General features: G+C 48.0%; 1 pseudogene across 1 annotated transcript; it reads left to right on the forward strand.

Moving 5' to 3' along the window:
* Window positions 1–12,682: 12,682 nt before the first annotated feature.
* LOC125510075 (cytochrome P450 71A25-like) lies at window positions 12,683–15,190 on the forward strand (annotated as a pseudogene). Its single transcript, XR_015603545.1, has 2 exons — window positions 12,683–13,615; window positions 14,741–15,190. The product of XR_015603545.1 is annotated as a cytochrome P450 71A25-like (transcript).
* Window positions 15,191–17,817: the final 2,627 nt, after the last annotated feature.

Consider the following 17,817-nt stretch of genomic DNA (forward strand, 5'->3'; position numbering starts at 1 on the left):
TGGCCTTGGAGACATTGAAAACCTCCATGACGACCGAGGTTGAAAGCATGTTTACTAAATTCCTTGAAGGGCTTAAACTATCCACCGCACCGTTGAAAGTGGGTAGTCCCATCGATAAGGTGACGGATGCTACCTCCGATAAGGGGGAAGCTAGTAGCGAAAAGGCTCCTTCTTCTAGTGGTAAGAATGGCACCGGCATCTTTGCTCATGTGGAACCACCACTTGTTTATGGTGGACCGGCTCCTTCCACTCATTTGAATCATGCCGGTCCTCCCCCTAAGATTGTGAAAAATGAGGACTTTGATTCTTGGGTTTACCGCTTTAAACGTCATTTAAATCATGTGAACACTAATCTTTGGAGAATCATTGAAGAAGGTTTCTATCCGCATGATCCAAGCAACTTCACTCCTCGAGAAGCCGCGGATAATCAATTCAATGATAATGCTCTCTTCATCATTCAAGATGCAATTCCACCCGAAGATCTACCTCATATTCGGCCCTTCGCCTTGGCCAAAGACGCATGGCTTTGTGTTGTCTCACTCTACCGGGGAAGCGCAAGCATTCAACGCTCCAACTATGAAGTGGTGGAAGATGAGGCCGATGAGTTTGCAATGAAAGAAGATGAAGAACCTCGTGAGCTTTATCGGAGAGTAACCAAACTCGCGGTCTCACTCCGAGATCACGGGAGCAAGGACATGGATGACAATTTGATCAAGCGCAAATTCCTCAAGGCAATGATGCCCTACCACAAGGCCATGTCCTCTGTCATTCATCAAAGGCCGGACTTCCACACTTTGACCTCAAGCGAAGTGTTGGATGAGTTTGTGGCCATGAGCATTTTGGACAAGACTGCCGACAATGTGGTGCTTCGTTCTCAAAGGGAAAAGAAGCCCAACCTTGCATTGAAGGCCAAGCTCTACGTTGAAGAAGAAGAAGAGGAAGAAGAGGAGAGCAACCACGAAGATACAAAGTATGCATATCATGAACACATGGCACTTGCTTCAAGGCAATTTTGGAGCAAGAAAAACTCAAGGCCAAACTTTAACAAAAACAACTCAAGTGGCACGAAGAGCAAGCAACGTGTAAGGACTTGCTACAATTGTGGCAATGTGAGTCATTTTGTTGCGGAGTGCCCGTATGAGAAGAGGGAAGACAATGGTGGCAAGCTCATCCGAAAGGACAAGGCCAAGTCGTTCCTCAACAAGAACAACTTAACCAAGAAGACTCCCCCCAAGGCATTGGTGGTACAAGAAGAGTACAGTGAGGATGATGATGATGATGAAGATGGTGAGTCGGTTGCCATGGCCTCTATTTCCATTGCGATGACTCCATGGGTATCTCTCTTCGACTCACCCAATGAGAGCATCACCGCCAAGTGCCTCATGGCTAAAGCCACCAACAAGGTAACCTCCAACATCAAAACTACCATCATTAATCATCCTTCTTCAACGGATAGCATTGATGAACATGAGGGAGCTAATGTGGAGGTGAATGAGTTTGATGCCTTTATGGGCAAACTTAAGGGTAAATCCAAGAAGCACTTTGTTGCTCTCTTGGAACAACTTGGTGAAGACAATGACATTATCGAGGCTCATGAAGATACCATCTCTAAGATGGAAGGGCATAGTCGTGACTATGCCGATGAGATCTCAGATCTTTCCAATGCTATTGAGGAAGATCTTGGTCTTCATTTGGCTCTTGATGAGTCACACAATGTTGATCATGCTAAGTTAAAGAAAGACTTTGATCATGTTCTCATTGTTTCTCGTGTGCTAAAATCCGAGAAGGTCGAACTTGAGGTTGATCTTGCTAGACTCAAAGAGGAGTTTGATCTACTTGACAAGGCTCACAAGGTCTTGAAGGGTGCTCATGCTAGCCTCAAAGAGTCTCATGATCAACTTCAAGTAAAGCTAACCAAGGAAAAATCCACTTTTCCTCGTATGATGTTAATTGATAATGCAAATGCTACTAACCCGTGTTGTGAGCATGTGCATCTTGTTGAGGAGAACGCTAAGCTAAAGATGCAACTTGAGAAAGGTCTTGCGTCTTGCATACAAGGCAAGAAGAACCTCAACGACCTCTTGACCAACCAAAAGGGAGTTGTGGCTAAGGAAGGGATTGGGTACGCGCCCGAGTCCAAGAACAAGAAGAAGAATGACAAGACCAAACGACCTCCTCCTCTCATGCAAACCTTTGTGAATGAGGGAGAGAGTGCTTCCAAGGATAATAAGAACAATGCGAAGGGTGGCCATGTCAAAAAGGGCAATGCCACTCCTCCCATCAAAGCCGGCGACTTTAATCCTTCTTATGTGTTATGTCGGGCTAGTGATGGGTATGTCTATGCCAAATTTGTTGGTTCCCCTCATGAGTACATTGAATGGTCTATTTGGGTTCCAAAGATCCTTGTAACTAACATCAAAGGACCCATTACAAAATGGGTACCTAAAACCAAGCATTGATCTCTTGTAGGTGTTCGCTTCCGGTGGGGATCATGGTTGCTCGATAGCGGAGCTACAAATCATATGACCGGAAGCAAGGACTTGGTGGTGGACGTGCACAAGATTCCATCTATGCCCACCAATGTCGAGTGGGGTGACGCCTCATCTTCTAAGGTATTGGGACTTGGCAAGGTAGTCATTTCTCATGATCTCACGATCGAGAAGGTCATGCTTGTTGAGTCCCTTGCTTACAATTTACTTTCCGTTCGTCAACTTGCAATCATGGGCTTTGCCACTTTCTTTGATATCGATACCGTGGCCCTCTTGTGGAGCAATACTATTAAAGTAGCCTTTGTTGGGCATGTCGAGAACGGTCTATATGTGATTAACTTTTCGGAGCGACCCACTAAGACCGCGACATGCCTAATGGCTAAAGTTGATGTGGGATGGCTTTGGCATCGCCGTTTAGCCCATGTCAATATGAGATCTTTGCAAAGTCTTCTCAAGGGGGACCATGTCCGTGGACTAAGGAATGTTAGTTTTGCCAAAGATCGTGCTTGCAGTGCTTGTATCGAAGGGAAGCTACATGAGAAGGCTCACCCTCCCACGACTATCATTTACTCAAAGAGGCCTTTGGAGCTCCTTCACTTGGATCTCTTTGGGCCTCCATCCTTCGATAGTCTTGGGGGTAGGAAGTATTGCTTGGTGATTGTGGATGACTACTCAAGATACACTTGGGTGTATTTCTTCAAGAGGAAGAGCGAGACTCAACAAACCGTCATTGACTTTGCAAATGAAGCACAATGTCAACACAATGCAAAGATCTTGACAATAAGAAGTGACAACGGCACCGAGTTCAAGAACTACACCTTCGATGAGTTTCTTAGTGATGAGGGGATCAAGCATCAATATTCCGCACCTTACACCCCTCAACAAAACGGTGTTGCGGAGAGGAAGAACCGGACGTTGATGTATGCGGCAAGGACCATGATGGCGGAGTTCAAGTCTCCATACAACTTTTGGGCCGAAGCCATCAACACCGCGTGTCATGCATCCAGTCGGCTCTACCTCCGCAAGGGGTTGAACAAGACTCCATATGAGATACTCACCGGTAACAAGCCCAACCTCAAGTACTTTCGGGTGTTCGGGTGTAAGTGTTTCATTCTCAAGAAAGGTGTTCGGTTGTCTAAATTTGAAGCTAGAGCTTATGAGGGCATATTTGTTGGTTATGCTACAAACTCTCATGCTTACCGTGTCCTCAATAAATCCACGGGACTTATTGAGGAGACGTGTAACGTGGAGTTTGATGAAAATAACGGCTCCCAAGTGGAGCAAAGTGGCACTTGTGATGTAGGTGATGAAATTCCTCCTCAAGCCATAAGAAGAATGGGTGTTGGCTTTATCCTACCCATTGAGGAACCCCTTGTGGCCGAAGGAGAAGGACAATGCTCCACTCAAGTGGAGCCATCACCAACCCAAGGCCCACACGCTTCCGAAGAACATCATGAAGGCCCTCATCCTCAAGAACAAGACCAAGGGCAAGATCATGCTCAAGATGGTGTTGACACACCAAGTGATGCCCAAGGTCAAGTTCTCTCCTCCGAGCAAGTTCAAGAACAAGAATAAGCTCAAAACGACACTCAAGATGATCAAGTGACCACTTCACGTCTCACCCCCGAGGAGGAATTGGAGCGTCGTGCCGCCAAGGTTGCTTCCATGCTCTCCACCAAGGATCATCTCATGACGAATGTGCTTGGAAGCTTAAAAAAGGGGGTAAGCACTCGTAGACAATTAGCAAACTATTGTGAGCATCACGTGTTTGTCTCTTGTGTCGAACCCCACAAGGTCTATGAGGCGCTCGAAGATCCGGATTGGCTCAATGCCATGCATGAAGAACTCAACAACTTCGAGCGCAACAAAGTGCGGAGATTGGTGCCAAGACCGACGGGGAACCACAATGTCATTGGAACCAAGTGGATATTTAAGAACAAGCAAGATGCCCATGGGATTATCATTCGCAACAAGGCCCATTTGGTAGCACAAGGCTACTCCCAAGTCGAGGGTATCGACTACGGTGAAACCTTTGCTCCCGTTGCTCGTCTTGAATCCATTCGCATGTTGATTGCATATGCTTCTCATCATAACTTTAAGTTACAACAAATGGATGTGAAGAGTGCTTTTCTTAATGGTCTTATTAATGAATTGGTTTATGTCAAGCAACCCCCCGGGTTCGAGGATCCCTACTTTCCCGATCATGTGTATCAACTCGATAAGGCACTCTATGGCCTTAAACAAGCCCCACGTGTGTGGTATGACCACCTTACCGAGTTGTTACAAGACCGTGGTTTTGAAGTTGGGCTAATCGACCCCACTCTTTTTACTAAGAAGGTCAAAGGGGAGTTGTTTGTGTGCCAATTATATGTTGATGATATTATCTTTGGTTCCCCTAACAAAGCTTTCAATGAGGAATTTGCCGCTCTCATGACCTCAAAGTTCGAGATGTCTTTCATGGGAAAGTTGAAGTTCTTTCTAGGGTTCAAAGTGAAGCAAAGAAAAGAAGGAACCTTCATCAACCAAGCCAAATACACTCAAGACATGCTCAAGAGATTCAAGCTAAGTGATGTCAAGCCGGATACCACTCCAATGCCTACCAAGTTCCAACTTGACATTGATCCCAGTGGTAAAGCGGTGGATCAAAAGGTATATCGCTCCATGATTGGATCCTTGCTTTACCTTTGTGCATCTAGACCGGATATCATGTTGAGTGTGGGAATTTGTGCACGGTTTCAAGCCGCACCTAAGGAAAGTCACTATGTGGCGGTCAAACAAATCTTTCGATATTTGGCTCATACCCAAAACTTTGGCTTATGGTACCCAAGAGGATCAAACTTCAATCTTGTAGGGTATTCGGATTCCGATTGGGCGGGAGACAAAGTGGATAGGAAGTCCACTTCCGGAGGGTGCCAATTCCTTAGTTGCTCGTTGGTAAGTTGGTCTTCCAAAAAGCAAAGTTGTGTGTCTCTCTCGTCCACCGAAGCGGAGTATGTAGCGGCCGGTAGTTGTTGTGCACAACTCCTATGGATGAGGCAAACTTTAAAGGATTACGGTGTCATTTGTGACAAAGTGCCTCTTTGGTGTGATAATGAAAGTGCCATCAAGATCTCTCTCAACCCGGTGCAACACTTCAAGATGAAGCATATTGAGATTCGGTATCACTTCATCCGGGATCACATTAGGCAAGGAGAGATCGAGCTCAACTATGTCAACACTCATGATAACCTTGCAGATATTTTCACGAAGCCCTTGGATGAAGCAAGATTTCACGAGTTAAGGCATGAGCTAAATATCATTGATTTGAGCAATGTGACTTGAATCCTTGCACACCTCACCACACTCAATTTGTTGTCTAGTTTAGATGTAGGCATGGACATAGGGGGAGTGTTGTTCTCTCAATGAACTCTCCCTCCCCCCATTATGCATAAATTGATCAAGTCTTTCACATTAGCCATTGTTGATGGTACTTGTGCTTCAAAGACGAGTTTTGGTCATGGGCCCAAGGTTAAAATCTTCGCGGCGCCATACCTCTTGACTCAAACATAGGTGGCCTCGGCCACCGCCCTCTCTTGAAGAGGTGTGTCTTGGCCTTTTGCTGGTGTGTTCTCTCTTCTTCTTGCCTCTTGTTCTCTCTTTTTTTCAAGCTAAGCCATGGTGTTTAGTTGCCGTGGCGTGTTGGGCGATACTACCGCTCATAAGCGGTACTACCGCCCCCCAGCGCGATACTACCACTGCGGGACAGGACCAGGGGGTTATATCGGGGCAGGGGGAGGTTTCTTCTCCCCCATACCCATTCGCTTCGCCCCCTCGTTCCTCTTCCTCTCTCCAGCCACGCATCGCCACGGGAGGGCTCCTGCGGATCTTTGTCTCCGGGGCGTCCCTCTCCATTTCCTTCGATGGAGTCGATCCTCACCTCATTCTCTTGCCATGGATGCCGGTATTGCCCCCGTTTCTTCTCTCCTTTTGTCTCGTTTTCAGATCTTGCTTCTTAGGGGCAATGGTGGTTGCATCTCTAGATTTTTGGCTAAATCTAGGCTTGAGTAGGTTGGAGAAGGCAACTAGACTATCTAGATTAGAGTTTGGTAGGAATATTTTTGAATTTGGCAGGCCGGTAGTGCCGGATCTGACCACGGTAGTAGGGAACTGTTGTTTCCCCGCCTCGAGCGGTACTACCGCTCTCTTTGGAGCGGTACTACCGCTTGGGCGGTACTGCCGCGTGCATGTCACGGTACTACCGCTGCCTGCCAAGTTCCATCATGTTCCTGCCATACCTTGATCCTTTTGTTGTGTTTGTTGGCTTATGCTCGTTCTTTCTGGTTGTTTTGCGTGTTTTTGTGTTTGGTTCCAGGTGATGAACATCCTGAGCCTCACGCTCGCCGTGTCAACCCCGAGCGTGCAACGTCAAAGCGCTACCGCACCTCTGGGCCAGCAGGTGGTTCCTCTAGCACTCAACCGCCACCAGCAGGCGCTTTTGCAAGTGCTCCTCGACCACCTCAGCAGTCGAAGAGATCCGCCAACAAGCCAAAGGGAAAGACTGTGACTGAGATGACTACCAAGGAGTTTTGGGAAAAGCGTCGCCGCAACCCCTATGAGGCGGACCAAGATCCCACTTTGGTCAACCGCCCGTTCTGGAACCGCTTTCAGTTTGCCATCTATTTTGATGTGATCAAGGCCAAGAAGAATCTCTATGTTGATGTTCGCTCCATCGACACTGATGCCATGGAGAAGAACCCTGAGTACTTTGGCGAAGCCCTTTAGATGTGTAATCAGCCGAACGTTCTCAGGATCATACAGTTCAACAAGGATTTCGATGCAGATTTGGTGGCTCAATTCTTTGCTACCGTTCATCTTGGAACGGATGCCGACAGGACTCTGACTTGGATGACCAATGGCAAGTTGTTTTCCGTTAAGTGGAAGGCCTTCATGGAGTTACTTGATGTGGAAAATCATGGGCTTGAGACTCCAGTAGGTTTCCGCCCTCACCGCAATACTACATCCACTCATAAGCAAGCCCATTTGGCCCTACTGCACTGTGAAGGTTCACCCAGTGACTAAGAAGGAAACCTATGAGTTGTCTACATATCTGGACATTCTTCATCGTGTCTTCTGTGAGACTCTCTTCCCTCGCATCGGGAATCTGGATACGGTCCACTCCATCTCGTGGACATGCTTCTTTTCTGCCAGCATGAGAAGGAAGCAAACACTGGAGAGAGCCTGGACATTTCTCATGTTATGTGGTCTGAACTTCTCTCTGCCGTTTCTGAGCGCAAGTGCCCGATATATGGTCCATTCATCATGAGGCTCATTGAGAAGGCCTGGGCACATGTCTATCCCAGAGTGATGCTGGAAACTGGAGACTTGGTTTCTCATGAGATCAAGTGTCTGAGGAAGAAGGACAATTGGGGCACCCCAGCGCCTAAACCCGAGGGTCCATCGACTGCTGCTGCTGCCATGGAGACTGAGGGTGGGGCTGCCACTGATGATCACGAGGAGGACTTTGGGCCCTCTAGTGCAGAACCTTCTTGGGCAAAGAAGCTTAAACGCAATATGAAGAAGCTTTTCTGCATGAAGTCTCATGGTCAGTACATGACTCATGTGGCGGAGAAGCAGGCCAGGGTGCGCCACAAGGAGCTCATGCGTCACCTGGGTGCGACCGTTGCCAGTGGTTCTGAGGGACAGATCACTGAAGAGGAGGAATGGATTCACCAGCATTGCCCTTGGACCGATTCAGACGCCGAGCAGTTTCCGACCAACGACGGAGATGCAGACGATCACGCTGAGTTGTGATGTTCGAGATCCTCAGCTTGCCATCACCTGGAGTCGTAGCGTCGCTCTTTGCCCTTTTGGTATCTCGATGCCAAAGGGGGAGAGAGTTTGGGGATTTGTGTTGTTGCCGTGCTGCGAGTGTGTCTTTGTGTCTTGTGCTTTCTTGTGTGTTCTCTCGTTGTCTTTGTTTGGTTTGGTTTGGTGCCTATGAGACCTAAGTTCTAGACATGTTGTGTGAGACATATGCTCCCTATCGCTACATTATTACTTATGTCTATTCAGTACTGTAGTATCTTATGAGTTGCATGCTTGTCCTGTTTTATACCCTACCCTCATATATCATGTGCTTATAAGTGTTGGACTATAAAATATAGGGGAAGTGTTGATCCGGATGTGTGTGTCTTGCATTCCAAAGGCTCCACTAACTAGGTGCACACATTCAGGGGGAGCCCGTCTATATTTTGTAGTTCTAAGTATTGTTACTTTTATATCTTTTCCTTGTGCAAATCCCTAGTTGTCATCAATCCACCAAAAAGGGGAGATTGTTGAGGCATATCTCTCTCGATGTGGTTTTGGTGATTGATGACAACGTGTTTGCGGACTAATCGTGTGCTTTGAGTATTTCAGAGATTCATCCTTGGCACGAGACGATTTCTTCCCATCAGAGTGTCATTCAAGACGGTGTAGCTCTTTCGTTTCTCTTTCGGTGGACTAGTTGCGTAGAGGGCACCGTACTATCAAGAGGGGGTCCGCTGGGGTATTGCTTGGGTGGAATCAACACGTACACATCCGCTTCTCACCCTCAGAGCTCTTCCGCTTAGTTGGAGAGATCTTTTCTCTTTGTGTGTCTTGTCTGGATCCCAGCGGTAGTACCGTGCTACCCAGCGGTAGTACCATTGAGGGGTCACAAGCGGCAGTACCGCTCCGCAGCGGTAGTACCGCTGGTGACTCCGCAGCAGTACTACCGCTGGTGACTCCGCAGCAGTACTACCGCTGGCCTGCCTGGCCCTACCGCCTCGACTTCAGCTTCGATGAAGAGATCTTTTCTCTCTTGTCTGGGTCCCAGCGGTAGTACCGCTGAGGGGTCACAAGCGGCAGTACCGTTCCGCAGCGGTAGTACCGCCGGTGACTCCGCAGCTGTACTACAGCTGGCCTGTCTGGCTCCTACCGCCTCGACTCGAGGGCTCTTTTTCTCGTGTCGGGTTTTGAAGCACTAGTTGCGGCAGTAGAGGCGGTAGTACCGCTTCGCAGCGGTAGTACCGCCCTTACCACCGCGGTAGTACCGCTCTGGGCCCAGGTCCCCACTTCTCTTCTCTACGCGGCAGTACCACTAGTTGGAGCGGCAGTACCGCTGGCTCAGCGGTAGTACCCCCCCCCCAAGCGGTACTACCGCCCTCTGCGGGGCTGTTTAGTGGGGCAACGGTTGGATTGTTGCCCCCACTATAAAAGGGGGTCCCCTTCTTCTCCGTTGACCTACCTCTTCCCACTCAAGCTCCATTAATGCTCCAAGCTCCATTTTCGCCCGATCTATCTCTCTAGCCAATCAAACTTGTTGATTTGCTCGGGAGTGGTTGAGAAGGCCCCGATCTACACTTCCACCAAGAGTTTTTCGATTCCCCCACCTATCCCTAGCGGATCTTGTTACTCTTGGGTGTTTGAGCACCCTAGACGGTTGAGGTCACCACGGAGCCATGGTCCATTGTGGTGAAGCTTCGTGGTCTTGTTGGGAGCCTCCGATTAAGTTGTGGAGATTACCCCAACCTTGTTTGTAAAGGTCCAGTCGCCGCCTTCAAGGGCACCAATAGTGGAATCACGGCATCTCGCATTGTGTGAGGGCGTGAGGAGAATACGGTGGCCCTAGTGGTTTCTTGGGGAGCATTGTGCCTCCACGCCGCTCTAACGGAGACGTACTTCCCCTCAAAAGGAAGGAACTTCGGTAACACATCCTCATCTTCATCGGATCCACCCTTGGTTATTTCTTACCTTTACTTGTGCAAGCTCTTAGTGTTACTTCTCTTACTTGCTTGTTTGTTTGTTGTTATTGCATCATATAGGTTGCTCACCTAGTTGCACATCTAGACAACCTACTTTGATGCAAAGTTTAATTTGGTAAAGAAAAGTTAAAAAATTGTTAGTTGCCTATTCACCCCCCCCCCCTCTAGTCAACCATATCGATCCTTTCACTTGTGTTTTTCGGTGTTATTGGACTTGAAGGTTGCGGAATTGTGTTGCACCTTGTGATACGGTGGGTACCCAATTGTGTCGGGCATAACTTTTTCTATTGGTACATAAAGAAAACCATAATAACAACACAAACATAACACCCAACCACAAAATGACATAGATTAAAGACCGTCCTTTAACATTAAAAATAATGAAGTATAAACCACCATGACATTAAAAATAATGAAGTATAAACCACCATGACGCATACACAAAGCAAAGAAATTGCAATGCAAAAATACAATTTTCTATTATGTCTTTATTTTTTTAGGGGTTATATTATGTCTTTACTGTAACATGTCCATGCAATGAAGACATTTTCTCTAAGTGTTGAAAATACATTTTTCATCTGGAAGCACCGGTCATGCACTTCAATGGGTTAGTGGTTTGTGGCCTCTTGAGCACGAAAGAAGAATGTTATGATATCATTGTTTGTAGATATTGCTATGGTAGCGGAGATGATATTGTTCCTTCTTTAGATGAAGATGATACTCTCTCCGATCCATATTAATTGACATTGCTTTAGTACAACATTGTATTACTTCCGTCCCAGAAAGCTTCTTAGATTTGTAAGAAAAGCTTTTCAAGACGGAGGGAGTACTAAAGCAACGCCAATTAATTTGGATCGGAGGGGGTATTTTCCTTGGTGAGTAAAGAAAGAGGGGGTGCTTGCATTTTCTTGTGAAAAAATGATTCTCATTTGTATATTCTCAAAAAATTGTTATCACCCCGTGCAGGCTCCCAAAAATGTTTGATTGCATAAGATACATGTGGATGTTATCTTTAAAGGCTCGAGTGGAATATGCATTATCCTATGGAATAGAATAACAATTGGCCATTAGGGGAGCAAAACTCTTCTAACTTTTTTTTAGATGAAAACGAGGCAAACTCCCAGACTCCATTCCTCATAGAAAACAAAACAAGTACAACCTAAGGCTCCCAAGTTTTGCGAAACTTTAAAGGCGGAAAAGTAAAAGCAGTTTTAGTTATGATGAAAGATCAAACGGCAACAGTTTTTGAACAAAAATCCTTTCTCCGAAAGAAACTGCCATGTCACCTGAAGAAAATGACACCCCTCACCATGTCCTAACAACTAAAACTGCCACCAAATCGTTCGCATATGACATTCTCCCTGTCCTATGATAATTGTTTGATATAGGGGGACCTGAAATGAAGCTATCGCCACCGGATTTACCCAATTTCTTGCCGCAATTCGCCGGATATAACGGGTCTATAGTTGGCCAAACAGGTCGTGCTAATTGGGCCGCGTAGCACGCGGCCACGGCACGACTCAGGCACAGCACGGCCTGGGCTAAACAGTCCAGGCCCGGCACGCGGCACGCCATGGGCCGTGCCTAGGCCTGGAGGCTGGGCACGCGGGTTGGCACGGCACGACCCGTTTATTTTTTTTGAAATATATAAATATATATGTCCTATATAAATACCTAATACTCTAATATTTTCAATATTTTTGTAGTGCATGCGTATTTTATTAGTGCATGGATCCGAGTATTAGTAGTGTTATAGTGTAGTCTTTGTATTTTTTTATCTTTTTGTAATTCTAGAGCATGTCTTGTATTCTTTTACTTCTTTGAGATGGAAGTTTTTAATGATATAGGTGGTAATAAAGCTCTAGATTTAACCCACATAATAGTTTACCAAATTTTACAATTTTTTATATATTTTTACCCTTTTTTGCTGTTTTCAGAGGTATTACGAACAAAAAAAAAGCCAGACGGGACAGCATGCCACAACGCGGGCATGCCGGCCCACGTAGCCTATGTGCCGTGCCTGGGCTGCTAGCTCCAGCCCATGGGCCGGCATGAAACGGCCCGGTTATTATTCATGCCGATGCAGGCCGTGCCGTGCCAGACACGTTTATGGCGGGCCGGCCCGTTTGGCCAGGTATGAACTGGTCCAACGAAAATCATCAATATCCGGGGAAAAAAGGAGAGATCTGATTGGAGCTTTTTTTAAGGACTTTCAAAAGTTTTCGCTCATAGTTAGACCATACTGTAGCACGAGCTTAGCCGGCACCCGGCGGCTTTTTTGGCACGATCACGATCACATGGACGATACCAAAGTTGACACATGATCCGAAGACAATGACACTGCCGTCGCTGCCCCTCGACCTCACAAGTCACGTCGCCTTTTCTCGCGGGAAAATAAAGTCACAACGCCACACCTGCACCTAATAATCGAATCAAAATGTCACAACACGCTACACGGTATATACCCCATTGAGCAAGGATTTTCAAGTAGTATCCAGCACAGTTGTCGAGCAGAAGCAGGATGTCTCCGTACGCCGTGCTCGTCGCCTTCTGCTGCGCGACCAGGAAAGCTCGAGGCAAGAACAGTAAGCTCCCGCCATCGCCCCCGGCGATCCCGCTGTTCGGCCACCTCCACCTCCTGGGCCGCCTCGCGCACCGCTCCCTGCGCGACCTGCACGCTCGGTACGGCAGCGACGGCGGCCTCCTGCTCCTGCAGCTCGGGCGCAGGCGGACGCTGGTGGTGTCCACGGCGGCCGCGGCGGCGGACCTGTACAAGAACCACGACCTCGCATTCGCGTCACGCGTGCTCAGCGCGCCGGTGCACAAGCTCTCCTACGGCTCGATCAACGTCTCCTTCGCGCCCTACGGCGACGCCTGGCGCCGCAGCAAGAAGATGGCCGTCGTCCACCTCCTCTCCCAGCGCCGCGCCGACTCGTTCGCCCTCGTCGCGGGAGTCCGCCGCGCCGCGGAGGCCGGGGAGGCCGTGGAGCTGAGGGGGCTCCTGTACGGCTACGGCAACGCGGTGGTCACCCGCGCGGCCACCGGCGCCGCGGGCGCCACGGCCGAGAGGATGAAGCAGCTGATGGGCAACTCTGCGGCGCTCATGTCGGGGCTCCAGGCGGAGGACGTGCTTCCCGACGCGGCGGCGAAGGTGGTGAGGTGGGCGACGGGGTTCGAGAAGAGGCTGGACGACCAGATGGAGGCGTGGCACAAGTTCCTGTCCGAGATATCGCCGAGCACCTTGAGAAGAAGTGGGACGACAGCGCAGGGGAGGATGACTTCTTGGACGTCTTGCTGCGGCTGAGAGAAGAAGGCACCGCCGGACTCGACCTCACCGACGATCGCATCATAAGCATTGTCCAGGTGATCGATCGAAAGCCCCAGAATTTCATCTTTAATTTTGGGTCCATGGTCTGCCTACGATTTTCAGAATTGCTATACTTTTCGTATAAATTATCTTCTTTTCAATTTCAGGTAATTCTTTATTCTTCTATATAGTTTTTATATTTTGAATGATTTGAATAATTCAAATCACGCCTTCTGCGGTCCAATTATTCTCTTTATTTGTATGTCGGCTTTCATTTATTCATTTATAATTTTCTTTTAGGATAAACTCCCTACGTGTCTCTATGGAATACGCGTGGACTGAAATAAGTGAACAAACACACTAAAACATGTCTATATACATTTGATTTAAAAAGTAAGTTAGAACATGTTATATTTGTGAACTGAGGGAGTATTTGTTACTTTGGCTCAAGCGGTTTTGGTATACAATCCATTATTTGTTTATTTTGGGTAACAGACAGCCGTGGGTCATGGGTTTTGCTTGTAGTTGAATTGAACTTGTTTTGTTTATTTTCTCTTATTTTCTCTTTTTGCCTCTTTTGTCTCTTCTGTTTGTTGCTAGTTACTTCAATGTATATTTTTCATATTTTAAAAGTAGCAAAGCAATAATACATATCTTACATGTAATTTTGTGTTAAGAGAATCCAGGTTTAATAATGTGGTAAATATAAACTCACTTTTGATTTGAATAGTTCCTGGTTAAAGGTGTTAACAAGGCAAATTGGATTTTCTTTGTGTGAAATGTTTATCTGTAGCAAGTAACAATCCATTACACCTGCCTTCACAAGCTCCGAAAACAAGCAAATCATAGCAAACAAGGGTGTAGCTGAGGTTTTGAAATCGTGTAAAATATATTTTTATTTTATAATGACATATGTCATTGTTTGTATGGTGTAAACTTTTGATTAACAAAGAACTGAAAATCAGTCAACTTGATAGTGTCATGTGTCATTGTTTGTATAGTGGAGAACGTTAACGAATACCAAATTATAAACCAGTCAATTACCAAATAGACAATCTAGAATTTTTCTTATAACACTTACAACAGAAAAACTCCCACTCAATTGAGATATAGGAAAACCATTTAGTTGCTTACTAATTTATTTTCTATCCTTTGCTTTGTGTTTTTTTGGGCATATGTAGGACATGATCTTCGCCGGAACTGAGACATCATCTATTACGCTGGAATGGGCCATGGCGGAGCTCACGAGAAAACCCCAGAAAATGGCCAAGTTGTCGGACGAGGTAACACGAGTCACCAACGACAAGTTGGCCATCGAAGAAGATGACCTTAGCAGGATGGAGTACCTCAAGGCGGTGTTGAAGGAGGTGTTGCGTCTCCACCCACCAACACCACTTCTCATCCCACACGAGTCGACGACGATGTCGATCGTCCAGAGCTACGAGATCCCGGCAAAGACGACACTCCTTATCAATGTGTGGGCAATCGGGAGGGACCCCGTTGCGTGGGGTGAAGGGGCGGAGTGTTGGAAATATGCCCTAGAGGCAATAATAAAAGCATTATTATTATATTTCCTTGTTCATGATAATTGTCTTTATTCATGCTATAATTGTGTTATCCGGAAACCGTAATACATGTGTGAATAATAGACACCAACATGTCCCTAGTAAGCCTCTAGTTGACTAGCTCGTTGATCAACAGATAGTCATGGTTTCCTGACTATGGACATTGGATGTCATTGATAACGAGATCACATCATTAGGAGAATGATGTGATGGACAAGACCCAATCCTAAACATAGCACAAGGTCGTATAGTTCGTTTCCTAGAGTTTTCCAATGTCAAGTATCCTTTCCTTAGACCATGAGATCGTGTAACTCCCGGATACCGTAGGAGTGCTTTGGGTGTACCAAACGTCACAACGTAACTGGGTGACTATAAAGGTATACTACGGGTATCTCCGAAAGTGTTTGTTGGGTTGACACGGATCAAGATTGGGATTTGTCACTCCGTGTGACGGAGAGGTATCACTGGGCCCACTCGGTAATGCATCATCATAATGAGCTCAAAGTGACCAAGTGTCTGGTCACGGGATCATGAATTACGGTACGAGTAAAGTGACTTGCCGGTAACGAGATTGAACGAGGTATTGGGATACCGACGATCGGATCTCGGGCAAGTAACATACCGATTGACAAAGGGAATTGTATACGGGGTTGCTTGAATCCTCGACATCGTGGTTCATCCGATGAGATCATCGAGGAGCATGTGGGAGCCAACATGGGTATCCAGATCCCGCTGTTGGTTATTGATCGGAGAGCAATCTCGGTCATGTCTACATGTCTCCCGAACCCGTAGGGTCTACACACTTAAGGTTCGGTGACGCTAGGGTTGTAGGGATATGTATATGCAGTAACCCGAATGTTGTTCGGAGTCCCAGATGAGATCCCGGACATCACGAGGAGTTCCGGAATGGTCCGGAGGTAAAGAATTATATATAGGAAGTGCTATTTCGGGCATCGGGACAAGTTTCGGGGTCACCGGTATTGTACCGGGACCACCGGAAGGGTCCCGGGGGTCCACCGGGTGGGGCCACCTGTCCCGGGGGGGCACATGGGCTGTAGGGGGTGCGCCTTGGCCTACACGGGCCAAGGGCACCAGCCCCAAGAGGCACATGCGCCTAGGGTTTCAAGGAGGGAAGAGTCCCAAAGGGGGAAGGCACCCCTAGGTGCCTTGGGGAGGAGGGATTCCTCCCCTTGGCCGCACCCCCCTAGGAGATTAGATCTCCTAGGGCTGGCGCCCCCCCCCCCCCCTTGGCCCTCCTATATATAGTGGGGAGATGGAGGACTTCTGACCTTTGCCTTTGGTGCCTCCCTCTCCCTCTCCAACACATCCTCCTCCTCCATAGTGCTTCGCGAAGCCCTACCGGAGTACTGCAGCTCCATCAACACCACGCCGTCGTGCTGCTGCTGGAGCCATCTTCCTCAACCTCTCCTTCCCCCTTGCTGGATCAAGAAGGAGGAGACGTTACGCTGACCGTACGTGTGTTGAACGCGGAGGTGCCGTCCGTTCGGCGCTAGGATCTTCGGTGATTTGGATCACGTCGAGTACGCCTTCCTCATCCCCGTTCTTTGAACGCTTCCGCGCGTAATCTACAAAGGTATGTAGATGCAATCCGATCACTCGTTGCTAGATGAACTCCTAGATGGATCTTGGTGAAACCGTAAGAAAATTTTTGTTTTCTGCAACGTTCGCCAACACGGGGTTGCTTGAATCCTCGACATCGTGGTTCATCCGATGAGATCATCGAGGAGCATGTGGGAGCCAACATGGGTATCCAGATCCCGTTGTTGGTTATTGACCGGAGAGCAATCTCGGTCATGTCTACATGTCTCCCGAACCCGTAGGGTCTACACACTTAAGGTTCGGTGACACTAGGGTTGTAGGGATATGTATATGCAGTAACCCGAATGTTGTTCGGAGTCCCGGATGAGATCCCGGACATCACTAGGAGTTCCGGAATGGTCCGGAGGTAAAGAATTATATATATGAAGTGCTATTTCGGGCATCGGGACAAGTTTCGGGGTCACCGGTATTGTACCGGGACCACCGGAAGGGTCCCGGGGGTCCACCGGGTGGGGCCACCTGTCCCGGGGGGGCACATGGGCTGTAGGGGGTGCACCTTGGCCTACATGGGCCAAGGGCACCAGCCCCAAGAGGCCCATGCGCCTAGGGTTTCAAGGAGGGAAGAGTCCCAAAGGGGGAAGGCACCCCTAGGTGCCTTGGGGAGGAGGGATTCCTCCCCTTGGCCGCACCCCCCTAGGAGATTAGATCTCCTAGGGCCGGCGCCCCCCCCCCTTGGCCCTCCTATATATAGTGGGGAGATGGAGGACTTCTGACCTTTGCCTTTGGTGCCTCCCTCTCCCTCTCCAACACATCCTCCTCCTCCATAGTGCTTTGCGAAGCCCTACCGGAGTACTGCAGCTCCATCAACACCACGCCGTCGTGCTGCTGCTGGAGCCATCTTCCTCAACCTCTCCTTCCCCCTTGCTGGATCAAGAAGGAGGAGACGTTACGCTGACCGTACGTGTGTTGAACGCGGAGGTGCCGTCCGTTCGGCGCTAGGATCTCCGGTGATTTGGATCACGTCGAGTACGCCTTCCTCATCCCCGTTCTTTGAACGCTTCCGCGCGTAATCTACAAAGGTATGTAGATGCAATCCGATCACTCGTTGCTAGATGAACTCCTAGATGGATCTT

This window comes from Triticum urartu, chromosome 5A (assembly GCF_056163025.1).
Source record: "Triticum urartu cultivar PI428250 chromosome 5A, HENAU_Tu73, whole genome shotgun sequence".
NCBI classification, from domain to species: Eukaryota; Viridiplantae; Streptophyta; class Magnoliopsida; order Poales; family Poaceae; genus Triticum; species Triticum urartu.